At 43.6% G+C, this 27,049-nt stretch overlaps 24 non-coding genes across 24 annotated transcripts; all 24 read left to right on the forward strand.

Moving 5' to 3' along the window:
- The first annotated feature begins 81 nt into the window (after window positions 1-81).
- Window positions 82-163, forward strand: trnas-gcu (transfer RNA serine (anticodon GCU)). The gene has a single exon. It is a non-coding gene; the product is annotated as a tRNA-Ser (tRNA).
- Window positions 164-971: 808 nt separating this feature from the next.
- trnas-gcu (transfer RNA serine (anticodon GCU)) lies at window positions 972-1,053 on the forward strand. Its single transcript has one exon. It is a non-coding gene; the product is annotated as a tRNA-Ser (tRNA).
- Window positions 1,054-1,588: 535 nt separating this feature from the next.
- Window positions 1,589-1,670, forward strand: trnas-gcu (transfer RNA serine (anticodon GCU)). Its single transcript has one exon. It is a non-coding gene; the product is annotated as a tRNA-Ser (tRNA).
- Window positions 1,671-2,478: 808 nt separating this feature from the next.
- On the forward strand, window positions 2,479-2,560 carry trnas-gcu (transfer RNA serine (anticodon GCU)). The gene has a single exon. It is a non-coding gene; the product is annotated as a tRNA-Ser (tRNA).
- Window positions 2,561-3,095: 535 nt separating this feature from the next.
- trnas-gcu (transfer RNA serine (anticodon GCU)) lies at window positions 3,096-3,177 on the forward strand. Its single transcript has one exon. It is a non-coding gene; the product is annotated as a tRNA-Ser (tRNA).
- Window positions 3,178-4,013: 836 nt separating this feature from the next.
- On the forward strand, window positions 4,014-4,095 carry trnas-gcu (transfer RNA serine (anticodon GCU)). Its single transcript has one exon. It is a non-coding gene; the product is annotated as a tRNA-Ser (tRNA).
- A 535-nt stretch (window positions 4,096-4,630) lies between these two features.
- On the forward strand, window positions 4,631-4,712 carry trnas-gcu (transfer RNA serine (anticodon GCU)). The gene has a single exon. It is a non-coding gene; the product is annotated as a tRNA-Ser (tRNA).
- A 535-nt stretch (window positions 4,713-5,247) lies between these two features.
- On the forward strand, window positions 5,248-5,329 carry trnas-gcu (transfer RNA serine (anticodon GCU)). Its single transcript has one exon. It is a non-coding gene; the product is annotated as a tRNA-Ser (tRNA).
- An 808-nt stretch (window positions 5,330-6,137) lies between these two features.
- On the forward strand, window positions 6,138-6,219 carry trnas-gcu (transfer RNA serine (anticodon GCU)). The gene has a single exon. It is a non-coding gene; the product is annotated as a tRNA-Ser (tRNA).
- Window positions 6,220-7,027: 808 nt separating this feature from the next.
- On the forward strand, window positions 7,028-7,109 carry trnas-gcu (transfer RNA serine (anticodon GCU)). The gene has a single exon. It is a non-coding gene; the product is annotated as a tRNA-Ser (tRNA).
- A 535-nt stretch (window positions 7,110-7,644) lies between these two features.
- On the forward strand, window positions 7,645-7,726 carry trnas-gcu (transfer RNA serine (anticodon GCU)). The gene has a single exon. It is a non-coding gene; the product is annotated as a tRNA-Ser (tRNA).
- A 535-nt stretch (window positions 7,727-8,261) lies between these two features.
- trnas-gcu (transfer RNA serine (anticodon GCU)) lies at window positions 8,262-8,343 on the forward strand. Its single transcript has one exon. It is a non-coding gene; the product is annotated as a tRNA-Ser (tRNA).
- Window positions 8,344-9,151: 808 nt separating this feature from the next.
- trnas-gcu (transfer RNA serine (anticodon GCU)) lies at window positions 9,152-9,233 on the forward strand. The gene has a single exon. It is a non-coding gene; the product is annotated as a tRNA-Ser (tRNA).
- Window positions 9,234-9,768: 535 nt separating this feature from the next.
- trnas-gcu (transfer RNA serine (anticodon GCU)) lies at window positions 9,769-9,850 on the forward strand. The gene has a single exon. It is a non-coding gene; the product is annotated as a tRNA-Ser (tRNA).
- An 836-nt stretch (window positions 9,851-10,686) lies between these two features.
- On the forward strand, window positions 10,687-10,768 carry trnas-gcu (transfer RNA serine (anticodon GCU)). Its single transcript has one exon. It is a non-coding gene; the product is annotated as a tRNA-Ser (tRNA).
- A 535-nt stretch (window positions 10,769-11,303) lies between these two features.
- On the forward strand, window positions 11,304-11,385 carry trnas-gcu (transfer RNA serine (anticodon GCU)). Its single transcript has one exon. It is a non-coding gene; the product is annotated as a tRNA-Ser (tRNA).
- An 808-nt stretch (window positions 11,386-12,193) lies between these two features.
- Window positions 12,194-12,275, forward strand: trnas-gcu (transfer RNA serine (anticodon GCU)). The gene has a single exon. It is a non-coding gene; the product is annotated as a tRNA-Ser (tRNA).
- Window positions 12,276-13,083: 808 nt separating this feature from the next.
- Window positions 13,084-13,165, forward strand: trnas-gcu (transfer RNA serine (anticodon GCU)). The gene has a single exon. It is a non-coding gene; the product is annotated as a tRNA-Ser (tRNA).
- A 535-nt stretch (window positions 13,166-13,700) lies between these two features.
- Window positions 13,701-13,782, forward strand: trnas-gcu (transfer RNA serine (anticodon GCU)). The gene has a single exon. It is a non-coding gene; the product is annotated as a tRNA-Ser (tRNA).
- Window positions 13,783-14,317: 535 nt separating this feature from the next.
- trnas-gcu (transfer RNA serine (anticodon GCU)) lies at window positions 14,318-14,399 on the forward strand. Its single transcript has one exon. It is a non-coding gene; the product is annotated as a tRNA-Ser (tRNA).
- An 809-nt stretch (window positions 14,400-15,208) lies between these two features.
- On the forward strand, window positions 15,209-15,290 carry trnas-gcu (transfer RNA serine (anticodon GCU)). The gene has a single exon. It is a non-coding gene; the product is annotated as a tRNA-Ser (tRNA).
- A 532-nt stretch (window positions 15,291-15,822) lies between these two features.
- Window positions 15,823-15,904, forward strand: trnas-gcu (transfer RNA serine (anticodon GCU)). The gene has a single exon. It is a non-coding gene; the product is annotated as a tRNA-Ser (tRNA).
- Window positions 15,905-16,439: 535 nt separating this feature from the next.
- On the forward strand, window positions 16,440-16,521 carry trnas-gcu (transfer RNA serine (anticodon GCU)). Its single transcript has one exon. It is a non-coding gene; the product is annotated as a tRNA-Ser (tRNA).
- A 535-nt stretch (window positions 16,522-17,056) lies between these two features.
- Window positions 17,057-17,138, forward strand: trnas-gcu (transfer RNA serine (anticodon GCU)). The gene has a single exon. It is a non-coding gene; the product is annotated as a tRNA-Ser (tRNA).
- Window positions 17,139-27,049: the final 9,911 nt, after the last annotated feature.

Genomic DNA, 27,049 nt, shown 5'->3' on the forward strand with positions numbered 1-27,049 from the left:
TAAACGCTTTTAAAACCTCCTAGGACAATGAAAACATGCTACGATAATTACCATAAAATGCCGCAAAATTAGACCAAACAAGACGAGGTGGCCGAGTGGTTAAGGCGATGGACTGCTAATCCATTGTGCTCTGCACGCATGGGTTCGAATCCCATTCTCGTCGCATTCCACTTTTATTTGACCAAATACATTTACAAGTCACCACCACGAAATTCACATCTGTTGCCCTAGTTCCAATTTGGTTGGAGCAAAGGGCTCAGATTGTCAAGACCTCATCTAAAGCCAACCCTGTAATGTAACAGAGTATTCTTCTCAACATAACAACATACGTTTTTACAACACCTTTAAGGTGATTGAGAAACATTGTTTGGTCAATAAGACGGTCGAAATCAACTAAATGTTTGTAAAAACCTAGTCTAAAGTAAGACTTGGCGGCCGAGTGTTTTGGCCTTTGCTGATTATTGTCACTATCTCCTTGTCTGAAAATTAGGAATAATGGAGGATGCGGGCATCGATCCCGCTACTTCTCGCATGCTAAGCGAGCGCTCTACCATTTGAGCTAATCCCCCTCTACACAGAGCGCTTGGGTCGAATTGCCATAAGGCTGACACTGCATTTTAACACTTTTAAAACCTCCCAGGACAATAAAAACATGCTACGATAATTATCAAATTATGCCGCAAGCTCCTATTAAACAAGACTTGGCGGCCGAGTGTTTTGGCCTTTGCTGATTATTGTCACTATCTCCTTGTCTAAAAATTAGGAATAATGGAGAATGCGGGCATCGATCCCGCTACTTCTCGCATGCTAAGCGAGCGCTCTACCATTTGAGCTAATCCCCCTCTACACAGAGCGCTTGGGTCGAATTGCCATAAGGCTGACACTGCATTTAAACACTTTTAAACCCTCCCAGGACAATGAACACATGCTACGATAATTATCAAATTATGCCTCAAGCTCAGACCAAACAAGACGAGGTGGCCGAGTTGTTAAGGCGATGGACTGCTAATCCAATGTGCTCTGCACGCATGGGTTCGAATCCCATTCTTGTCGCATTCCTCTTCTTTTTGACCAAATACATTTACAAGTCACCACCACGAAATTCACATCTGTTGCCCTAGTTCCAATTTGGTTGGAGCAAAGGGCTCAGATTGTCAAGACCTCATCTAAAGCCAACCCTGTAATGTAACAGAGTATTCTTCTCAACCCATCAACATACGTTTTTACAACACCTTTAAGGTGATTGAGAAAAATTGTTTGGTCAATAAGACGGTCGAAATCAACTAAATGTTTGTAAAAACCTAGTCTAAAGTAAGACTTGGCGGCCGAGTGTTTTGGCCTTTGCTGATTATTGTCACTATCTCCTTGTCTGAAAATTAGGAATAATGGAGGATGCGGGCATCGATCCCGCTACTTCTCGCATGCTAAGCGAGCGCTCTACCATTTGAGCTAATCCCCCTCTACACAGAGCGCTTGGGTCGAATTGCCATAAGGCTGACACTGCATTTAAACGCTTTTAAAACCTCCTAGGACAATGAAAACATGCTACGATAATTACCATAAAATGCCGCAAACTTAGACCAAACAAGACGAGGTGGCCGAGTGGTTAAGGCGATGGACTGCTAATCCATTGTGCTCTGCACGCATGGGTTCGAATCCCATTCTCGTCGCATTCCACTTTTATTTGACCAAATACATTTACAAGTCACCACCACGAAATTCACATCTGTTGCCCTAGTTCCAATTTGGTTGGAGCAAAGGGCTCAGATTGTCAAGACCTCATCTAAAGCCAACCCTGTAATGTAACAGAGTATTCTTCTCAACATAACAACATACGTTTTTACAACACCTTTAAGGTGATTGAGAAACATTGTTTGGTCAATAAGACGGTCGAAATCAACTAAATGTTTGTAAAAACCTAGTCTAAAGTAAGACTTGGCGGCCGAGTGTTTTGGCCTTTGCTGATTATTGTCACTATCTCCTTGTCTGAAAATTAGGAATAATGGAGGATGCGGGCATCGATCCCGCTACTTCTCGCATGCTAAGCGAGCGCTCTACCATTTGAGCTAATCCCCCTCTACACAGAGCGCTTGGGTCGAATTGCCATAAGGCTGACACTGCATTTTAACACTTTTAAAACCTCCCAGGACAATAAAAACATGCTACGATAATTATCAAATTATGCCGCAAGCTCCTATTAAACAAGACTTGGCGGCCGAGTGTTTTGGCCTTTGCTGATTATTGTCACTATCTCCTTGTATAAAAATTAGGAATAATGGAGAATGCGGGCATCGATCCCGCTACTTCTCGCATGCTAAGCGAGCGCTCTACCATTTGAGCTAATCCCCCTCTACACAGAGCGCTTGGGTCGAATTGCCATAAGGCTGACACTGCATTTAAACACTTTTAAACCCTCCCAGGACAATGAACACATGCTACGATAATTATCAAATTATGCCTCAAGCTCAGACCAAACAAGACGAGGTGGCCGAGTTGTTAAGGCGATGCACTGCTAATCCATTGTGCTCTGCACGCATGGGTTCGAATCCCATTCTTGTCGCATTCCTCTTCTTTTTGACCAAATACATTTACAAGTCACCACCACGAAATTCACATCTGTTGCCCTAGTTCCAATTTGGTTGGAGCAAAGGGCTCAGATTGTCAAGACCTCATCTAAAGCCAACCCTGTAATGTAACAGAGTATTCTTCTCAACCCATCAACATACGTTTTTACAACACCTTTAAGGTGATTGAGAAAAATTGTTTGGTCAATAAGACGGTCGAAATCAACTAAATGTTCGTAAAAACCTAGTCTAAAGTAAGACTTGGCGGCCGAGTGTTTTGGCCTTTGCTGATTATTGTCACTATCTCCTTGTCTAAAAATTAGGAATAATGGAGAATGCGGGCATCGATCCCGCTACTTCTCGCATGCTAAGCGAGCGCTCTACCATTTGAGCTAATCCCCCTCTACACAGAGCGCTTGGGTCGAATTGCTATAAGGCTGACACTGCATTTAAACGCTTTTAAAACCTCCCAGGACAATGAACACCTGCTACGATAATTACCATAAAATGCCGCAAGCTCAGACCAAACAAGACGAGGTGGCCGAGTGGTTAAGGCGATGGACTGCTAATCCATTGTGCTCTGCACGCATGGGTTCGAATCCCATTCTCGTCGCATTCCACTTTTATTTGACCAAATACATTTACAAGTCACCACCACGAAATTCACATCTGTTGCCCTAGTTCCAATTTGGTTGGAGCAAAGGGCTCAGATTGTCCACACCTCATCTAAAGCCAACCCTGTAATGTAACAGAGGATTCTTCTCAACCCATCAACATACGTTTTTACAACACCTTTAAGGTGATTGAAGAAAATTGTTTGGTCAATAAGACGGTCGAAATCAACTAAATGTTCGTAAAAACCTAGTCTAATCCATTGTGCTCTGCACGCATGGGTTCGAATCCCATTCTCGTCGCATTCCACTTTTATTTGACCAAATACATTTACAAGTCACCACCACGAAATTCACATCTGTTGCCCTACTTCCAATTTGGTTGGAGCAAAGGGCTCAGATTGTCCACACCTCATCTAAAGCCAACCCTGTAATGTAACAGAGTATTCTTCTCAACCCATCAACATACATTTTTACAACACCTTTAAGGTGATTGAGAAAAATTGTTTGGTCAATAAGACGGTCGAAATCAACAAAATGTTCGTAAAAACCTAGTCTAAAGTAAGACTTGGCGGCCGAGTGTTTTGGCCTTTGCTGATTATTGTCACTATCTCCTTGTCTGAAAATTAGGAATAATGGAGGATGCGGGCATCGATCCCGCTACTTCTCGCATGCTAAGCGAGCGCTCTACCATTTGAGCTAATCCCCCTCTACACAGAGCGCTTGGGTCGAATTGCCATAAGGCTGACACTGCATTTAAACACTTTTAAACCCTCCCAGGACAATGAACACATGCTACGATTATTATCAAATTATGCCGCAAGCTCAGACCAAACAAGACGAGGTGGCCGAGTGGTTAAGGCGATGGACTGCTAATCCATTGTGCTCTGCACGCATGGGTTCGAATCCCATTCTCGTCGCATTCCACTTTTATTTGACCAAATACATTTACAAGTCACCACCACGAAATTCACATCTGTTGCCCTAGTTCCAATTTGGTTGGAGCAAAGGGCTCAGATTGTCAAGACCTCATCTAAAGCCAACCCTGTAATGTAACAGAGGATTCTTCTCAACCCATCAACATACGTTTTTACAACACCTTTAAGGTGATTGAAGAAAATTGTTTGGTCAATAAGACGGTCGAAATCAACTAAATGTTCGTAAAAACCTAGTCTAAAGTAAGACTTGGCGGCCGAGTGTTTTGGCCTTTGCTGATTATTGTCACTATCTCCTTGTCTGAAAATTAGAAATTATGGAGAATGCGGGCATCGATCCTGCTACTTCTCGCATGCTAAGCGAGCGCTCTACCATTTGAGCTAATCCCCCTCTACACAGAGCGCTTGGGTCGAATTGCCATAAGGCTGACACTGCATTTAAACACTTTTAAACCCTCCCAGGACAATGAACACATGCTACGATAATTATCAAATTATGCCGCAAGCTCAGACCAAACAAGACGAGGTGGCCGAGTTGTTAAGGCGATGGACTGCTAATCCATTGTGCTCTGCACGCATGGGTTCGAATCCCATTCTCGTCGCATTCCTCTTCTTTTTGACCAAATACATTTACAAGTCACCACCACGAAATTCACATCTGTTGCCCTAGTTCCAATTTGGTTGGAGCAAAGGGCTCAGATTGTCAAGACCTCATCTAAAGCCAACCCTGTAATGTAACAGAGGATTCTTCTCAACCCATCAACATACGTTTTTACAACACCTTTAAGGTGATTGAAGAAAATTGTTTGGTCAATAAGACGGTCGAAATCAACTAAATGTTCGTAAAAACCTAGTCTAAAGTAAGACTTGGCGGCCGAGTGTTTTGGCCTTTGCTGATTATTGTCACTATCTCCTTGTCTGAAAATTAGAAATTATGGAGAATGCGGGCATCGATCCTGCTACTTCTCGCATGCTAAGCGAGCGCTCTACCATTTGAGCTAATCCCCCTCTACACAGAGCGCTTGGGTCGAATTGCCATAAGGCTGACACTGCATTTAAACACTTTTAAACCCTCCCAGGACAATGAACACATGCTACGATAATTATCAAATTATGCCGCAAGCTCAGACCAAACAAGACGAGGTGGCCGAGTTGTTAAGGCGATGGACTGCTAATCCATTGTGCTCTGCACGCATGGGTTCGAATCCCATTCTCGTCGCATTCCTCTTCTTTTTGACCAAATACATTTACAAGTCACCACCACGAAATTCACATCTGTTGCCCTAGTTCCAATTTGGTTGCAGCAAAGGGCTCAGATTGTCAAAACCTCATCTAAAGCCAACCCTGTAATGTAACAGAGGATTCTTCTCAACCCATCAACATACGTTTTTACAACACCTTTAAGTTGATTGAGAAAGATTGTTTAGTCAATAAGACGGTCGAAATCAACTAAATGTTCGTAAAAACCTAGTCTAAAGTAAGACTTGGCAGCCGAGTGTTTTGGCCTTTGCTGATTATTGCCACTATCTCCTTGTCTAAAAATTAGAAATAATGGAGAATGCGGGCATCGATCCCGCTACTTCTCGCATGCTAAGCGAGCGCTCTACCATTTGAGCTAATCCCCCTCTACACAGAGCGCTTGGGTCGAATTGCCATAAGGCTGACACTTCATTTTAACACTTTTAAAACCTCCCAGGACAATAAAAACATGCTACGATAATTATCAAATTATGCCGCAAGCTCCTATTAAACAAGACTTGGCGGCCGAGTGTTTTGGCCTTTGCTGATTATTGTCACTATCTCCTTGTCTAAAAATTAGGAATAATGGAGGATGCGGGCATCGATCCCGCTACTTCTCGCATGCTAAGCGAGCGCTCTACCATTTGAGCTAATCCCCCTCTACACAGAGCGCCTGGGTCGTATTGCCATAAGGCTGACACTGCATTTTAACACTTTTAAAACCTCCCAGGACAATGAACACATGCTACGATAATTATCAAATTATGCCGCAAGCTCAGACCAAACAAGACGAGGTGGCCGAGTGGTTAAGGCGATGGACTGCTAATCCATTGTGCTCTGCACGCATGGGTTCGAATCCCATTCTCGTCGCATTCCTCTTCTTTTTGACCAAATACATTTACAAGTCACCACCACGAAATTCACATCTGTTGCCCTAGTTCCAATTTGGTTGCAGCAAAGGGCTCAGATTGTCAAAACCTCATCTAAAGCCAACCCTGTAATGTAACAGAGGATTCTTCTCAACCCATCAACATACGTTTTTACAACACCTTTAAGTTGATTGAGAAAGATTGTTTAGTCAATAAGACGGTCGAAATCAACTAAATGTTCGTAAAAACCTAGTCTAAAGTAAGACTTGGCAGCCGAGTGTTTTGGCCTTTGCTGATTATTGCCACTATCTCCTTGTCTAAAAATTAGAAATAATGGAGAATGCGGGCATCGATCCCGCTACTTCTCGCATGCTAAGCGAGCGCTCTACCATTTGAGCTAATCCCCCTCTACACAGAGCGCTTGGGTCGAATTGCCATAAGGCTGACACTTCATTTTAACACTTTTAAAACCTCCCAGGACAATAAAAACATGCTACGATAATTATCAAATTATGCCGCAAGCTCCTATTAAACAAGACTTGGCGGCCGAGTGTTTTGGCCTTTGCTGATTATTGTCACTATCTCCTTGTCTAAAAATTAGGAATAATGGAGGATGCGGGCATCGATCCCGCTACTTCTCGCATGCTAAGCGAGCGCTCTACCATTTGAGCTAATCCCCCTCTACACAGAGCGCTTGGGTCGAATTGCTATAAGGCTGACACTGCATTTAAACGCTTTTAAAACCTCCCAGGACAATGAACACCTGCTACGATAATTACCATAAAATGCCGCAAGCTCAGACCAAACAAGACGAGGTAGCCGAGTGGTTAAGGCGATGGACTGCTAATCCATTGTGCTCTGCACGCATGGGTTCGAATCCCATTCTCGTCGCATTCCTCTTCTTTTTGACCAAATACATTTACAAGTCACCACCACGAAATTCACATCTGTTGCCCTAGTTCCAATTTGGTTGGAGCAAAGGGCTCAGATTGTCAAGACCTCATCTAAAGCCAACCCTGTAATGTAACAGAGGATTCTTCTCAACCCATCAACATACGTTTTTACAACACCTTTAAGGTGATTGAAGAAAATTGTTTGGTCAATAAGACGGTCGAAATCAACTAAATGTTCGTAAAAACCTAGTCTAAAGTAAGACTTGGCGGCCGAGTGTTTTGGCCTTTGCTGATTATTGTCACTATCTCCTTGTCTGAAAATTAGAAATTATGGAGAATGCGGGCATCGATCCTGCTACTTCTCGCATGCTAAGCGAGCGCTCTACCATTTGAGCTAATCCCCCTCTACACAGAGCGCTTGGGTCGAATTGCCATAAGGCTGACACTGCATTTAAACACTTTTAAACCCTCCCAGGACAATGAACACATGCTACGATAATTATCAAATTATGCCGCAAGCTCAGACCAAACAAGACGAGGTGGCCGAGTGGTTAAGGCGATGGACTGCTAATCCATTGTGCTCTGCACGCATGGGTTCGAATCCCATTCTCGTCGCATTCCACTTTTATTTGACCAAATACATTTACAAGTCACCACCACGAAATTCACATCTGTTGCCCTAGTTCCAATTTGGTTGGAGCAAAGGGCTCAGATTGTCAAGACCTCATCTAAAGCCAACCCTGTAATGTAACAGAGGATTCTTCTCAACCCATCAACATACGTTTTTACAACACCTTTAAGGTGATTGAAGAAAATTGTTTGGTCAATAAGACGGTCGAAATCAACTAAATGTTCGTAAAAACCTAGTCTAAAGTAAGACTTGGCGGCCGAGTGTTTTGGCCTTTGCTGATTATTGTCACTATCTCCTTGTCTGAAAATTAGAAATTATGGAGAATGCGGGCATCGATCCTGCTACTTCTCGCATGCTAAGCGAGCGCTCTACCATTTGACCTAATCCCCCTCTACACAGAGCGCTTGGGTCGAATTGCCATAAGGCTGACACTGCATTTAAACACTTTTAAACCCTCCCAGGACAATGAACACATGCTACGATAATTATCAAATTATGCCGCAAGCTCAGACCAAACAAGACGAGGTGGCCGAGTTGTTAAGGCGATGGACTGCTAATCCATTGTGCTCTGCACGCATGGGTTCGAATCCCATTCTCGTCGCATTCCACTTTTATTTGACCAAATACATTTACAAGTCACCACCACGAAATTCACATCTGTTGCCCTAGTTCCAATTTGGTTGGAGCAAAGGGCTCAGATTGTCAAGACCTCATCTAAAGCCAACCCTGTAATGTAACAGAGTATTCTTCTCAACATAACAACATACGTTTTTACAACACCTTTAAGGTGATTGAGAAACATTGTTTGGTCAATAAGACGGTCGAAATCAACTAAATGTTTGTAAAAACCTAGTCTAAAGTAAGACTTGGCGGCCGAGTGTTTTGGCCTTTGCTGATTATTGTCACTATCTCCTTGTCTGAAAATTAGGAATAATGGAGGATGCGGGCATCGATCCCGCTACTTCTCGCATGCTAAGCGAGCGCTCTACCATTTGAGCTAATCCCCCTCTACACAGAGCGCTTGGGTCGAATTGCCATAAGGCTGACACTGCATTTTAACACTTTTAAAACCTCCCAGGACAATAAAAACATGCTACGATAATTATCAAATTATGCCGCAAGCTCCTATTAAACAAGACTTGGCGGCCGAGTGTTTTGGCCTTTGCTGATTATTGTCACTATCTCCTTGTCTAAAAATTAGGAATAATGGAGAATGCGGGCATCGATCCCGCTACTTCTCGCATGCTAAGCGAGCGCTCTACCATTTGAGCTAATCCCCCTCTACACAGAGCGCTTGGGTCGAATTGCCATAAGGCTGACACTGCATTTAAACACTTTTAAACCCTCCCAGGACAATGAACACATGCTACGATAATTATCAAATTATGCCTCAAGCTCAGACCAAACAAGACGAGGTGGCCGAGTTGTTAAGGCGATGGACTGCTAATCCATTGTGCTCTGCACGCATGGGTTCGAATCCCATTCTTGTCGCATTCCTCTTCTTTTTGACCAAATACATTTACAAGTCACCACCACGAAATTCACATCTGTTGCCCTAGTTCCAATTTGGTTGGAGCAAAGGGCTCAGATTGTCAAGACCTCATCTAAAGCCAACCCTGTAATGTAACAGAGTATTCTTCTCAACCCATCAACATACGTTTTTACAACACCTTTAAGGTGATTGAGAAAAATTGTTTGGTCAATAAGACGGTCGAAATCAACTAAATGTTCGTAAAAACCTAGTCTAAAGTAAGACTTGGCGGCCGAGTGTTTTGGCCTTTGCTGATTATTGTCACTATCTCCTTGTCTAAAAATTAGGAATAATGGAGAATGCGGGCATCGATCCCGCTACTTCTCGCATGCTAAGCGAGCGCTCTACCATTTGAGCTAATCCCCCTCTACACAGAGCGCTTGGGTCGAATTGCTATAAGGCTGACACTGCATTTAAACGCTTTTAAAACCTCCCAGGACAATGAACACCTGCTACGATAATTACCATAAAATGCCGCAAGCTCAGACCAAACAAGACGAGGTGGCCGAGTGGTTAAGGCGATGGACTGCTAATCCATTGTGCTCTGCACGCATGGGTTCGAATCCCATTCTCGTCGCATTCCACTTTTATTTGACCAAATACATTTACAAGTCACCACCACGAAATTCACATCTGTTGCCCTAGTTCCAATTTGGTTGGAGCAAAGGGCTCAGATTGTCCACACCTCATCTAAAGCCAACCCTGTAATGTAACAGAGGATTCTTCTCAACCCATCAACATACGTTTTTACAACACCTTTAAGGTGATTGAAGAAAATTGTTTGGTCAATAAGACGGTCGAAATCAACTAAATGTTCGTAAAAACCTAGTCTAATCCATTGTGCTCTGCACGCATGGGTTCGAATCCCATTCTCGTCGCATTCCACTTTTATTTGACCAAATACATTTACAAGTCACCACCACGAAATTCACATCTGTTGCCCTACTTCCAATTTGGTTGGAGCAAAGGGCTCAGATTGTCCACACCTCATCTAAAGCCAACCCTGTAATGTAACAGAGTATTCTTCTCAACCCATCAACATACATTTTTACAACACCTTTAAGGTGATTGAGAAAAATTGTTTGGTCAATAAGACGGTCGAAATCAACAAAATGTTCGTAAAAACCTAGTCTAAAGTAAGACTTGGCGGCCGAGTGTTTTGGCCTTTGCTGATTATTGTCACTATCTCCTTGTCTGAAAATTAGGAATAATGGAGGATGCGGGCATCGATCCCGCTACTTCTCGCATGCTAAGCGAGCGCTCTACCATTTGAGCTAATCCCCCTCTACACAGAGCGCTTGGGTCGAATTGCCATAAGGCTGACACTGCATTTAAACACTTTTAAACCCTCCCAGGACAATGAACACATGCTACGATTATTATCAAATTATGCCGCAAGCTCAGACCAAACAAGACGAGGTGGCCGAGTGGTTAAGGCGATGGACTGCTAATCCATTGTGCTCTGCACGCATGGGTTCGAATCCCATTCTCGTCGCATTCCACTTTTATTTGACCAAATACATTTACAAGTCACCACCACGAAATTCACATCTGTTGCCCTAGTTCCAATTTGGTTGGAGCAAAGGGCTCAGATTGTCAAGACCTCATCTAAAGCCAACCCTGTAATGTAACAGAGGATTCTTCTCAACCCATCAACATACGTTTTTACAACACCTTTAAGGTGATTGAAGAAAATTGTTTGGTCAATAAGACGGTCGAAATCAACTAAATGTTCGTAAAAACCTAGTCTAAAGTAAGACTTGGCGGCCGAGTGTTTTGGCCTTTGCTGATTATTGTCACTATCTCCTTGTCTGAAAATTAGAAATTATGGAGAATGCGGGCATCGATCCTGCTACTTCTCGCATGCTAAGCGAGCGCTCTACCATTTGAGCTAATCCCCCTCTACACAGAGCGCTTGGGTCGAATTGCCATAAGGCTGACACTGCATTTAAACACTTTTAAACCCTCCCAGGACAATGAACACATGCTACGATAATTATCAAATTATGCCGCAAGCTCAGACCAAACAAGACGAGGTGGCCGAGTTGTTAAGGCGATGGACTGCTAATCCATTGTGCTCTGCACGCATGGGTTCGAATCCCATTCTCGTCGCATTCCTCTTCTTTTTGACCAAATACATTTACAAGTCACCACCACGAAATTCACATCTGTTGCCCTAGTTCCAATTTGGTTGCAGCAAAGGGCTCAGATTGTCAAAACCTCATCTAAAGCCAACCCTGTAATGTAACAGAGGATTCTTCTCAACCCATCAACATACGTTTTTACAACACCTTTAAGTTGATTGAGAAAGATTGTTTAGTCAATAAGACGGTCGAAATCAACTAAATGTTCGTAAAAACCTAGTCTAAAGTAAGACTTGGCAGCCGAGTGTTTTGGCCTTTGCTGATTATTGCCACTATCTCCTTGTCTAAAAATTAGAAATAATGGAGAATGCGGGCATCGATCCCGCTACTTCTCGCATGCTAAGCGAGCGCTCTACCATTTGAGCTAATCCCCCTCTACACAGAGCGCTTGGGTCGAATTGCCATAAGGCTGACACTTCATTTTAACACTTTTAAAACCTCCCAGGACAATAAAAACATGCTACGATAATTATCAAATTATGCCGCAAGCTCCTATTAAACAAGACTTGGCGGCCGAGTGTTTTGGCCTTTGCTGATTATTGTCACTATCTCCTTGTCTAAAAATTAGGAATAATGGAGGATGCGGGCATCGATCCCGCTACTTCTCGCATGCTAAGCGAGCGCTCTACCATTTGAGCTAATCCCCCTCTACACAGAGCGCCTGGGTCGTATTGCCATAAGGCTGACACTGCATTTTAACACTTTTAAAACCTCCCAGGACAATGAACACATGCTACGATAATTATCAAATTATGCCGCAAGCTCAGACCAAACAAGACGAGGTGGCCGAGTGGTTAAGGCGATGGACTGCTAATCCATTGTGCTCTGCACGCATGGGTTCGAATCCCATTCTCGTCGCATTCCTCTTCTTTTTGACCAAATACATTTACAAGTCACCACCACGAAATTCACATCTGTTGCCCTAGTTCCAATTTGGTTGCAGCAAAGGGCTCAGATTGTCAAAACCTCATCTAAAGCCAACCCTGTAATGTAACAGAGGATTCTTCTCAACCCATCAACATACGTTTTTACAACACCTTTAAGTTGATTGAGAAAGATTGTTTAGTCAATAAGACGGTCGAAATCAACTAAATGTTCGTAAAAACCTAGTCTAAAGTAAGACTTGGCAGCCGAGTGTTTTGGCCTTTGCTGATTATTGCCACTATCTCCTTGTCTAAAAATTAGAAATAATGGAGAATGCGGGCATCGATCCCGCTACTTCTCGCATGCTAAGCGAGCGCTCTACCATTTGAGCTAATCCCCCTCTACACAGAGCGCTTGGGTCGAATTGCCATAAGGCTGACACTTCATTTTAACACTTTTAAAACCTCCCAGGACAATAAAAACATGCTACGATAATTATCAAATTATGCCGCAAGCTCCTATTAAACAAGACTTGGCGGCCGAGTGTTTTGGCCTTTGCTGATTATTGTCACTATCTCCTTGTCTAAAAATTAGGAATAATGGAGGATGCGGGCATCGATCCCGCTACTTCTCGCATGCTAAGCGAGCGCTCTACCATTTGAGCTAATCCCCCTCTACACAGAGCGCTTGGGTCGAATTGCTATAAGGCTGACACTGCATTTAAACGCTTTTAAAACCTCCCAGGACAATGAACACCTGCTACGATAATTACCATAAAATGCCGCAAGCTCAGACCAAACAAGACGAGGTAGCCGAGTGGTTAAGGCGATGGACTGCTAATCCATTGTGCTCTGCACGCATGGGTTCGAATCCCATTCTCGTCGCATTCCTCTTCTTTTTGACCAAATACATTTACAAGTCACCACCACGAAATTCACATCTGTTGCCCTAGTTCCAATTTGGTTGGAGCAAAGGGCTCAGATTGTCAAGACCTCATCTAAAGCCAACCCTGTAATGTAACAGAGGATTCTTCTCAACCCATCAACATACGTTTTTACAACACCTTTAAGGTGATTGAAGAAAATTGTTTGGTCAATAAGACGGTCGAAATCAACTAAATGTTCGTAAAAACCTAGTCTAAAGTAAGACTTGGCGGCCGAGTGTTTTGGCCTTTGCTGATTATTGTCACTATCTCCTTGTCTGAAAATTAGAAATTATGGAGAATGCGGGCATCGATCCTGCTACTTCTCGCATGCTAAGCGAGCGCTCTACCATTTGAGCTAATCCCCCTCTACACAGAGCGCTTGGGTCGAATTGCCATAAGGCTGACACTGCATTTAAACACTTTTAAACCCTCCCAGGACAATGAACACATGCTACGATAATTATCAAATTATGCCGCAAGCTCAGACCAAACAAGACGAGGTGGCCGAGTGGTTAAGGCGATGGACTGCTAATCCATTGTGCTCTGCACGCATGGGTTCGAATCCCATTCTCGTCGCATTCCACTTTTATTTGACCAAATACATTTACAAGTCACCACCACGAAATTCACATCTGTTGCCCTAGTTCCAATTTGGTTGGAGCAAAGGGCTCAGATTGTCAAGACCTCATCTAAAGCCAACCCTGTAATGTAACAGAGGATTCTTCTCAACCCATCAACATACGTTTTTACAACACCTTTAAGGTGATTGAAGAAAATTGTTTGGTCAATAAGACGGTCGAAATCAACTAAATGTTCGTAAAAACCTAGTCTAAAGTAAGACTTGGCGGCCGAGTGTTTTGGCCTTTGCTGATTATTGTCACTATCTCCTTGTCTGAAAATTAGAAATTATGGAGAATGCGGGCATCGATCCTGCTACTTCTCGCATGCTAAGCGAGCGCTCTACCATTTGACCTAATCCCCCTCTACACAGAGCGCTTGGGTCGAATTGCCATAAGGCTGACACTGCATTTAAACACTTTTAAACCCTCCCAGGACAATGAACACATGCTACGATAATTATCAAATTATGCCGCAAGCTCAGACCAAACAAGACGAGGTGGCCGAGTTGTTAAGGCGATGGACTGCTAATCCATTGTGCTCTGCACGCATGGGTTCGAATCCCATTCTCGTCGCATTCCTCTTCTTTTTGACCAAATACATTTACAAGTCACCACCACGAAATTCGCATCTGTTGCCCTAGTTCCAATTTGGTTGCAGCAAAGGGCTCAGATTGTCAAAACCTCATCTAAAGCCAACCCTGTAATGTAACAGAGGATTCTTCTCAACCCATCAACATACGTTTTTACAACACCTTTAAGTTGATTGAGAAAGATTGTTTAGTCAATAAGACGGTCGAAATCAACTAAATGTTCGTAAAAACCTAGTCTAAAGTAAGACTTGGCAGCCGAGTGTTTTGGCCTTTGCTGATTATTGCCACTATCTCCTTGTCTAAAAATTAGAAATAATGGAGAATGCGGGCATCGATCCCGCTACTTCTCGCATGCTAAGCGAGCGCTCTACCATTTGAGCTAATCCCCCTCTACACAGAGCGCTTGGGTCGAATTGCCATAAGGCTGACACTTCATTTTAACACTTTTAAAACCTCCCAGGACAATAAAAACATGCTACGATAATTATCAAATTATGCCGCAAGCTCCTATTAAACAAGACTTGGCGGCCGAGTGTTTTGGCCTTTGCTGATTTCTTGTCACTATCTCCTTGTCTAAAAATTAGGAATAATGGAGGATGCGGGCATCGATCCCGCTACTTCTCGCATGCTAAGCGAGCGCTCTACCATTTGAGCTAATCCCCCTCTACACAGAGCGCTTGGGTCGTATTGCCATAAGGCTGACACTGCATTTTAACACTTTTAAAACCTCCCAGGACAATGAACACATGCTACGATAATTATCAAATTATGCCGCAAGCTCAGACCAAACAAGACGAGGTGGCCGAGTGGTTAAGGCGATGGACTGCTAATCCATTGTGCTCTGCACGCATGGGTTCGAATCCCATTCTCGTCGCATTCTTCTTTTTGACCAAATACATTTACAAGTCACCACCACGAAATTCACATCTGTTGCCCTAGTTCCAATTTGGTTGCAGCAAAGGGCTCAGATTGTCAAAACCTCATCTAAAGCCAACCCTGTAATGTAACAGAGGATTCTTCTCAACCCATCAACATACGTTTTTACAACACCTTTAAGTTGATTGAGAAAGATTGTTTAGTCAATAAGACGGTCGAAATCAACTAAATGTTCGTAAAAACCTAGTCTAAAGTAAGACTTGGCAGCCGAGTGTTTTGGCCTTTGCTGATTATTGCCACTATCTCCTTGTCTAAAAATTAGAAATAATGGAGAATGCGGGCATCGATCCCGCTACTTCTCGCATGCTAAGCGAGCGCTCTACCATTTGAGCTAATCCCCCTCTACACAGAGCGCTTGGGTCGAATTGCCATAAGGCTGACACTTCATTTTAACACTTTTAAAACCTCCCAGGACAATAAAAACATGCTACGATAATTATCAAATTATGCCGCAAGCTCAGACCAAACAAGACGAGGTGGCCGAGTGGTTAAGGCGATGGACTGCTAATCCATTGTGCTCTGCACGCATGGGTTCGAATCCCATTCTCGTCGCATTCCACTTTTATTTGACCAAATACATTTACAAGTCACCACCACGAAATTCACATCTGTTGCCCTAGTTCCAATTTGGTTGGAGCAAAGGGCTCAGATTGTCCACACCTCATCTAAAGCCAACCCTGTAATGTAACAGAGTATTCTTCTCAACCCATCAACATACGTTTTTACAACACCTTTAAGGTGATTGAGAAAAATTGTTTGGTCAATAAGACGGTCGAAATCAACTAAATGTTCGTAAAAACCTAGTCTAAAGTAAGACTTGGCGGCCGAGTGTTTTGGCCTTTGCTGATTATTGCCACTATCTCCTTGTCTAAAAATTAGAAATTATGGAGAATGCGGGCATCGATCCTGCTACTTCTCGCATGCTAAGCGAGCGCTCTACCATTTGACCTAATCCCCCTCTACACAGAGCGCTTGGGTCGAATTGCCATAAGGCTGACACTGCATTTAAACACTTTTAAACCCTCCCAGGACAATGAACACATGCTACGATAATTATCAAATTATGCCGCAAGCTCAGACCAAACAAGACGAGGTGGCCGAGTTGTTAAGGCGATGGACTGCTAATCCATTGTGCTCTGCACGCATGGGTTCGAATCCCATTCTCGTCGCATTCCTCTTCTTTTTGACCAAATACATTTACAAGTCACCACCACGAAATTCACATCTGTTGCCCTAGTTCCAATTTGGTTGGAGCAAAGGGCTCAGATTGTCCACACCTCATCTAAAGCCAACCCTGTAATGTAACAGAGTATTCTTCTCAACCCATCAACATACGTTTTTACAACACCTTTAAGGTGATTGAGAAAAATTGTTTGGTCAATAAGACGGTCGAAATCAACTAAATGTTCGTAAAAACCTAGTCTAAAGTAAGACTTGGCGGCCGAGTGTTTTGGCCTTTGCTGATTATTGTCACTATCTCCTTGTCTGAAAATTAGGAATAATGGAGGATGCGGGCATCGATCCCGCTACTTCTCGCATGCTAAGCGAGCGCTCTACCATTTGAGCTAATCCCCCTCTACACAGAGCGCGTGGGTCGAATTGCCATAAGGCTGACACTGCATTTAATTGCTTTTAAAACCTCCCAGGACAATGAAAACATGCTACGATAATTACCATAAAATGCCGCAAGCTCAGACCAAACAAGACGAGGTGGCCGAGTGGTTAAGGCGATGGACTGCTAATCCATTGTGCTCTGCACACATGGGTTCGAATCCCATTCTCGTCGCATTCCTCTTCTTTTTGACCAAATACATTTACAAGTCACCACCACGAAATTCACATCTGTTGCCCTAGTTCCAATTTGGTTGGAGCAAAGGGCTCAGATTGTCAAGACCTCATCTAAAGCCAACCCTGTAATGTAACAGAGTATTCTTCTCAACCCATCAACATACATTTTTACAACACCTTTAAGGTGATTGAGAAAAATTGTTTGGTCAATAAGACGGTCGAAATCAACTAAATATTCGTAAAAACCTAGTCTAAAGTAAGACTTGGCGGCCGAGTGTTTGGGCCTTTGCTGATTATTGTCACTATCTCCTTGTCCTATCCATCCATTGGTTTGACCTGCTACATAACTACCGTAAATCCTCAAATAGTGGTGGGGGCTTTTATTTACATAGGCTGCACAGCGCACCGGCCTGTATTTGGGGCCGGCTTGTATTTCTTACTTACCGGTATCTTCTGTTGTATAATTGTATTATTAAAATAAAATAATTGGCATAATTACAGTAGGCTAATCTCATTCATTGCATATGCGTTCAGCACTTCCTGCAACCATTCACCGATAGGTCTACCGGTAGAATGAAACCGGGAGACCTCTAGCTAATTAACTTTCTGGAGACTAACCATTTTGAAATGAATCAGTAATAAACCATAGTGTCAAAGATGCATCGTTAATTGCAGATATTTTCCAATATTCTCAATTACAATCAAGCAAGTCAACATTTTCACTCGGCCAAAAGTTTATCGCGTATAGCGCTTTATTTGCAGTGTCAACGTAACAATAAATATCTGGTCTTGTCAAAGGACAGTAATCACAGAACAAACAGGAGACAACCAAAATTAAACCAAATGGCCAGGACTTAGACTAGGTCTTTCATATTACGCAACTACCAAATTCATCAGCAACATCTGAATGGGCATAGCCATTAAGCTATGGTCAAATGGAGCAAACTAACTCCGAACTAAATGGACCTTGCAAAATAGGTCTACATCTAAACATAATACTTAGGTCTACATCCGAAGCTCACCAGTAATGAGGCAACATTTGTACAGCTATTTGGCGTTCCCCTCAACATCCTCTTCCCCAGCCTCATTATCGAGAACAACAATTTCATTATTAAGCAGCTCCTCCTCGTCGTTCTCCTCATCCTGGGCTACTTGCGTGCGGTTCTCCTCCCCCCCGCTGCCGGATTCATGAACAATAACAAATTCGCCTAGTAGGCCTACGTGGTAAAATGTCTTTTTTTCAACAGTCCATGAAATTAGCCAATAACATTAAACATAAGTAGAACATGTATTCATGAAATATTAGTTTTACATTTTAATTTTTTACCCCCGGCCTGTATTTGGGCCCGGCTTCTTTTTGTCTGTATCGACCACGCCGCCGGCTACTATCTGAAGCCCGGCCACTTATTGAATCCCGGTCTTTATTTGAGGATTTACGGTATACTATAACAAGTCTTCATACGTTTTAATGTGGTGTCAGAGACTGATGTTTATGATGAACTTGATGAACTTTAACATCTTGTCTGTATCCACAGAGTTCAGCTTGATATTTTATATCATTGTGCATTAAAACTAACAATGTTTTAATTAAAGGACATTAGGAGACCGTCATTGAGACTCTAAACCAGCAGCAGAACTTAAGTTTCAAAGAAGCTCTGAATTATAATAATAAAAATTCCACATATGAATTATTGTATAGTTCTCTGTAAGATCTTTGATGTGTGGTCAGCAGCTTGCTGTACGAGGACCACTACACTGATTATCAGCCTCTTGATGTTTGAGTAACAAACAAGACAAATGGTAGGTGTATGTGCATTAAAATATTTACTGTTTATTTTTTGTTACTGTATCCAACCTCCTCCTCCTCCTAAAATGATGAAGCTAAATATTTGACTGATTATAAATTATATATATATGTGCTCATTATTATACCATTTCTAATTTTAAATGAAACAAAAGCTTGTTAATAGTAAAATACTTAAGTCAAAAACTAAATTAAAACGTGGTGACGTCATAAAGTAAGCCGCTGTTCCAATTGCAGAAATGTCTGTTCTCCCGAACCCGTGAGTCAGGACTCCCAAGTTTGTCTCCCGAGTCTATTCTCGCGGGAACGCAAGTCCGTTCTTTTTGGTTGAAATAACAAACATTCTGTCTCCCAACCCGCCCTCCCCACCGAATTCCATTATTTCAATATAAACTTTATGAACTTCTTCAATAATAAGATTCTGACCATCAAAGAGAAAATTGCTGCCCCCAACCAGTGCTGACCCGTCCTCGGATGTAGGAATCTTGGACGCAGCCGTGGGCCCCGATACCTACTTGAATGGTTTCTCTTCCATCAACCTTGATGAACTGACTTTTCAATCAGTCAATCTTTTCAATTTTGAAATCCAACTCTTCCACTTGTCTCCTGGATCCGCTTCCAACTAAGCTGCTTAAGGAAGTTTTTCTGTTAATTAACACATCCCTTCTGGATATTATGAATCTGTCTTTGTTTGTTGACAGGACATGTACCACAGTCCTTCAAGGTAGCTGTAATTAAACCTCTTCTTAAGAAACCTACTCTAGCTCCAGAGGTGTTGGCTAACTACAGACCCATCTCTAATCTTCCCTTCCTCGCTAAGATCCTTGAGAAATCTGTCACAAATTAATTATGTGACTTTCTACAAAACAATGCTTTGTTCGAGGATTTCCAGTCAGGATTGCGAGTGCATCACAGCACAGAAACGGGACTGGTGAAAATTACAAATGATCTTCTACTTGCATCGGACCAAGGACTTGTCTCTTTTCTTGTCTCGCTTCCCTGTTTCACACCCCTGTCTCCTAACAAAGTTCTTACCTTGGTAACCTCTGCCCGTCACACCACCTGCCCCCTCGACCCCATTCCATCCCACATTCTACAGTCAATCGCCCCCGATCTTCTTCCTTTTCCTCACCTGTCTCATTAACAATGCTCTGTTATCTGTTTCCCCAACTCTCTGAAGGAGGCAAGAGTTAACCTACTCCTGAAGAAACCCACCCTCAAACCATCTGAAGAAAACAACTACAGACCGGTATCTCTTCTTCCCTTTCTGTCCAAAACTATTGAACGAGCCATCTTTAACCAACTCTCCTCCTATGTCCACCGTAACAACCTCCTTGACCCCCATCAGTCAGGCTTCAAGGCGGGCTATTCCACAGAAACTGCTCTCCACGCTGCTAGAGCTGCCTCTCTCTCCTCCGTTCTCATCCTTCTGGACCTTTCTGCAGCATTAAACACAGTAAGCCACCAGATCCTTATCTCCGCCCTTCAGGAACTTGGTGTCACAGGCTCCGCGCTCTCTCTTCTCTCATCCTACCTTGACGGCCGCACCTATCGGGTAACTTGGAGAGGATCAGTGTCCGAACCTTGTCCTCTTACTACTGGAGTTCCTCAGGCCTCCGTCCTGGGTCCCTTCCTCTTCTCAATCTACACCAACTCTCTTGGCTCCGTCATTCGCTCGCGTGATTTTTTTGTATCACAGCTATGCCGACGACACCCAACTAATTCTCTCCTTCCCCGACTCGGACTCTCAGGTGGTGGCAAGGATCTCTGCATGTCTGACTGACATCTACTAGTGGATGTCCGCTCATCACCTGAAGATCAACCCTGACAAGACCAAACTACTTTTCTTCCCCGGAGAAAACTCTTCCACTCAGGACCTGACTGTTAACTTCAGCGACTCCGTGTTAACGCCCCCTCTGATTGCTAGGAACCTCAGTGTGACACTTGACTCCCAACTCTCCCTGACTGCCAACATCACAGCGACAACACGATCCTGTAGATACACGCTCTACAAGATCAGGAGAATACGACCCCTTCTCACTCAGAAGGCGGCACAGGTACTGATTCAGGCTCTTGTCATCTCCCGCCTTGACTACTGTAACTCTCTCATGGCAGGTCTCCCTGCTACCGCCATTCAACCACTTCAGCTCATCCAGAATGCAGCAGCTCGACTGGTCTTCAACCTTCCGAAATACTCCGACACCACACCACTTCTCCATTCTCTTCATTGGTTACCAGTGGCTGCTCGCATCCAGTTCAAAACATTGGTTCGACGTACCATGCTGTGAATGGATCGGGACCAGTCTACATCCAGGACATGGTGAAACCCTACATCCCAACCCGCACACTCCGATCTGCATCTGCCAAGCTGCTTGCTCTTTCATCCCTGAGAGAAAAGCACTCGGCAAGATCGCGACTCTTTGCTGTCCTGGCTCCCAGATGGTGGAATGAGCTCTTTGATGACATCAGGACTGCAGAGAGCCTCTACATCTTCCGCCGAAAACTCAAGACACACCTCTTTAGGCTCTACCTTGACTAAAACACTAGCAAACCGTAGCACTAACAAATCATAGCGCTTAAATTGTACTTATTATGGCACTTTCTATAACATATTTCGAAACTGCTTATTTGATGAAAATTGTACTTTCTTGTTACTTGTTCTTCTGAGTTTGTATCTCTATGTGGAAATGCACTTATCGTAAGTCGCTAAGTGGATAAAAGCGTCAGCTAAATGACATGTAATGTATCTGTTGGAAGTATATTGTTGCATTCACTCTCTATGTTTTGGATCCACTCTAATGAGCAGAAGGTAGTGGTAATGCACCAACAAAGTGGAAGACAACCGGCGTGAAGAACTAGAAGAAGAATGGAACTGGATGTTTGGGACAGGAGCACGCGGCCGTTTGCACGGGAGCTTGTCTGTGTCGACAGGTTTTCAGAACGAGCGCACCGGTTGGTGATTTCGAGAGGCATATGGTGACTTTTTGGATCTGGCCTTTGGCAAAAACTAGTTTGAGACTGGGTTAGGAAGGCAAATCAGAAAATGGATAGGGACGATGATGGGGATTTAGATGGTGGGACTCCAGTTGAAGAGGAGGACATCAGGCTGAAAATGTGTTAAGAAAATGATTGTAACCGGTCTGGGTTCTGGGGAAGGGTTCCGGGAATAACGAGGTCCGCACAGTAAATCACGAGATGACCGTTTTTATTATTTCTCATCTGCCAGTTGTCTCTCACTGAGGCGTCGCTCGCTCCGTGCTGCTTGCTCCGTGCTCGCCCGCCTCCTGATGGTTCTCCTACTGGGGTTTTAAGCACAACCACACCAGTCAGCCTCTGCCTGATAATGATAGTTCTCACCTGGCGCCGTTCCCCGAGCCGCCTCCCCCCTGCAGCCGAGCAGAGACCACGCCCGCCACCACAATGATATGTGAGAAAATATGGTTGGTTGAAAATCAATTGACACTTGATAACAAGTATTCCGGTTGATGAAATCTCAAAAAAAAGAGTATGCATGAGGGAGAAGTGAGCTGAATGGAGAGATTGCTGATGTAGCAGAAGGGGCTGGCTGCACCTTTCAAAAAAATCCCCCAGCTGCCAATGTATATTTTACCTTTTTTTAAATGAATTGCCGGAAATAATTACTGTCATTCCTACCTTGTTTACTAAATTATTTGATGCGTCAGTAAAATACAGAACATTACTGTGGTAACTGTCAATGTGGGTCTGTTTTGTATGCAAATTAAACGTACCTCCTCTGTCCTTGCTCTTCTTTTTTTAGCAATACAAAATCTACCGTTGCATCAGGTAGTATCCACAGTGCTTTTGCTGGAAACCGTTAGACTGAAGATTAATTCATGTTTTAAGTGTTATCCATGTTTTATAAATAAGGAGTTGGCCATTGGTGACACCAGTGCCCCAGGGAGGCCCAAACCAGGTGGAGAGAGAACAATGTTCACGTGGGGAATTAGGAAAACTGCTGTTTTTGCTTTGTTATATTTTTGTTCCTGTTTTGTGTGTCTCTATTTTGTTGTTTATTTGGTTTTGTTTAGTTAATTACTTTTCACTAGATCACTGTTACAGCCAGTGAGGGTCCTGTCCCAGAGTCTGTTGATCATTATATGATATACATAAAATACAGTGAGGCTGCAACGGATCCCGTATATGAAGAGACATGGCACTTACTGCTGGTGGTTTATTTTCTTCCATTCCGTGCAATACCATCCTCGAAAGTCAGCGTAAAAACACCACCGTAAGAGCTTTTTGCCAATACAGTTTTGAATAAATTCACGTTTGTTCGTAACAAGATCTGTAGCCATACTGTCAAGCTCACACTCAAAACACAGAAACATCCCCTTTTTACCGTTTAAAAATAAAAGGTCCAATTCCTTTTACCGGAAGGTCTGTGGAGTTACTTACTATTAATGTAGAGACACATAAGAGGTTCAGGGACATCTTTTAATTTATAGTGTTGTTTGTGCATTTAACTGTACGAGGACCACTACACTGATTATCAACCCCTTGATGTTTGAGTAACAAGAAGACAAACGGTAGGTGTGTGTGGAATGTGTTACTATCCAGTAAAATATTTACTGTTTACTTGTTGTTACTGTACCCAACGTCCTCCTTTATGAAACCATTATAAAGATATTGCAGTGTGTAATACAATAGCCCTGAATTAAATGTTCACCTCAGTAACGTTTTGTGTTTCTTCCATCCAATATGAATACAAATTAGATGTACACCTGTCAGTGTAACCCAGTAAAGTTCAGCAGCACCACAAACTACAGCTGCTCCTCTTCATCTGCTTTAAAAGATGTTCGACTGTATAACAAATTTGATCCGATCAATTTCGATATTTTGCCTAGTTATTTTATGACTATATATATATATAGATATATATATATACAGTATATCGTGCTCAATATTAGGTAATGAGAAAGGGCCACAGTTCTCACCAGAACACAGAGTCAAATAAACCGGTATGTTCATCTGTTTATACTACTCAACGGCAATAAACGCAAAACCTCAACTACAATAACCACTGTAAAATCTTTGTGTCTGCAAAGATGTGTCTTGTGTCTGCGTAAAAACCTGTGCATGATGGCAGAGATACATTTGTTGGTAAGAAGGCTAAAGGTAAAGCAAACTCCTGCCACACGAACAGTTTCTTCCCTTCGGCAGTCGGGCTCATCAACAGAGCCCGGGCCCCCCCTGACTGACTCTGACTCCCATGCTCATTCATCACTGTGTCACTTTCACTTGTCACCCGTCACTTTGTTTAGCTGGTGCACTTTATCCTTATTTTTATTCCTAATTGTATCTTATCTCCACTAACTTACTAACCCATGCTTTAGTTTTTAGCGTACTAACCCATAGCTTATATTTGATTATACTTTTATTTTATTTTTATCTTATTTGCACTATGTCGTCTTTATTGTACTGTCTTCATGCACCTTCCGCCAAGACAATTTCCATGTATGTACAACATATTATGGCAATAAACGTTTCCTGATTCCTGATTCCTGAAGCAAGGATTTCCATTACATTAAGTGAGAACTGCGCTCTATGAGTGAAAATAGAGCCTGTAAAAGTATTGGAACTGGATAAACATTGCCAACATTGCCATTCTCAATCCAGGCAACATCGATGCCACATGTGCAAGCGGATTGACGGAGATTGGAAACTACAAACAAGGCGTAGGCGGAGAGGTATGTGCTGTCACGGTTTGGTTCTGCTTCATGTCTTATTTTGTAGTTTTCATGTCTCTTGTGTCCCTGGGTAACTTCACTTCCTGCCTTGTCCTGTGATTGCCTGATAGTTTCCACCTGTGTCCAATCACCTGCACCTCCCTAGTGTATTTAAGCCCTGTGTGCGTGTTGTCCCTTGTCGCGTCATTGTCTATGTCTAGACGTCATTGGTGCACGTCCTTTGGCTTTTGATTTTGTGGTGAATAAAGAGCACCTTCTGGAAACTCCTGCGTCTGAGCTCGTCTTGCTTTGGGGGGCCCCCGCAGCGTGCAGCTGGCTGCCAGGCGTAACGCCAACCCCGGCTCACCAGCAGGCTCCGGGCGGCGTTCTGGTTACTGCCCTCGCCGCTCTCTCCAGACCCCGCTTGGGACTCGCAGTGGGAGACCAACGTCCAGCCTCCAGTCCTCATCGCACGCGGGGATCAGGTGCTGGAGCTGGCCGCCCTCCTCCACGCCACCTACGACCCCCACGTCCTGGACCTCCGCGCTGGGCCGCAGCAACGACGCCCGTCCCAGCCCGAGTGCAAGCCCGATCCTGAAGTAGGACCGCACCCGCATCACTGGCATCCACAGTAAGCTTAAATGGCCGATCGAACGCAGGTGCAGTGAGAATTGGAGGACTGCTTAGCAAGGGTTTCACACCATCAAAAGAATGCTGACAGCTCTCAGACCATTTGTAGCGCAATTTTGGGCTGAAGTCTGTTAATGAGGATGCCCCGGGAGAAAAGTTCTTGCAGAAGCTGCGCTAGTATCCCGTCATCCCTAAAAACCGCATTAGACCATGGCGAGTAACAGGAGGAGGAAACAAGAGCATTGCTTCCACTTTAGAATGGACAGGCTTAACTTGACCCCGACCCACAATCTTGCCAAGGTATGTCACTGTAGCCTTTTGAGACATATTTGGCATATTTTATCAACACAGTCGTCTATCCTAGGCAGAGGATAACAGTCAGGCTTCGTGACCCCGTTCACCTTCCGGTAAACGGTGAGCCATCAGACTTTGCAGCCAAGACACAGGGTGAACTCTAAGTGCTTGTGCTAGGTATAGCTATGCCCTTTTCCAGCATATAGTCCACCTGCCTCAGGAGATGGAACCTTTTGTCAGGATTAACGTGATATGCGTGTTGTTTAATTGGTGGGGAGCTACCAACATCAATTTCATATTGTAACACATGCGTACATGCGGCACATCTGAGAAGAGAGTTGCATGAGAAACAAATTTGGAAGACAATCATAAAGTCTAGTGAGATTTTCTGAATTCCTAAGTTGTCCATGAGGTATATCACTGGAGATACCTACAATATCATCCTGGTCATCCTTAAGGTCAGGAGGAGGAACACTGACGTTGCTAGACAGTGCCAGCGTTACCATGTTGGGATCATCAATTCCACTGGACACTGGAGATGCCACACCGGCTTCAACACCATCAAAAGGATAGGAACCAGACTGAGACTCCCTGCAAAAATAAGGCTTCAACATATTAATAGGACACATAGGGATGTCAATGATGTAATCTCGATCTCCAACCAGGGAAGGGCCACTATATCGCTCCTGCAAAGCAGAACCAGGAATGGGCAACAAAACTAGGACCTTATCCCCGGGACTGAAACTCCTGCTTTTCGCATCTTTGTCAAACCATCTCTTCATATTTTCCTGTGCAACAGTCATATTCTCTTTAGCCAATTCACAAGCGTGATGGAGTCTGAAAAACGGAATTTAGACACATAGTCAAGTAGGTTCTGAGGTTCACTGTCACCCAACCACTTCTCTGGAACAAGCCTCAGGGGCCCTCTGACCGTGTGTGCGAACACTACTTCGGCAGGACTAAAGCCGAGGGACTCCTGTACCACTTAACAAGCGGCAAAGAGGAGGAGATGGACGCCCTCGTCCCAGTCCTTGTCAAACTCAAAGCAGTAGGTGCCCAACGATTTTAACGTCCTATGGAATCGCTCTATGGCTCCCTGGCTTTCTGGGTGATAAGCGCTCGAACACACACAACCTGCAACGTGAAGTTAGAACCCTGGTCCGATTGGACCACCCGAGGGAGGCCAAAAACAGAGAAGAACTTTACCAAGGATTTAACAACAACAACTGGAGCTGTAATAGAACGCAACGAGATGGCCTCAGGAAAACGAGTCGCTGTACATACCTGAGGCTTTATCATCTTTGCTTTAGTGCTCAATACTTTGATGTTGTAGTGATTAGCAATATCAATTAGGTTATCCTTTGTGCATTTATGAAAAAACGTCAAGGGAAGGCTGCTTAACAAAATTCTCCAAAATAAACTCCACTTTAAAGAGCACAAAACACAAAAGCAAGATAGGCTTCAGGCAACAAAGACATACAATAAAGGCAGAGG

Source organism: Pungitius pungitius, chromosome 12 (assembly GCF_949316345.1).
Source record: "Pungitius pungitius chromosome 12, fPunPun2.1, whole genome shotgun sequence".
In the NCBI taxonomy this organism is placed as follows: domain Eukaryota; kingdom Metazoa; phylum Chordata; class Actinopteri; order Perciformes; family Gasterosteidae; genus Pungitius; species Pungitius pungitius.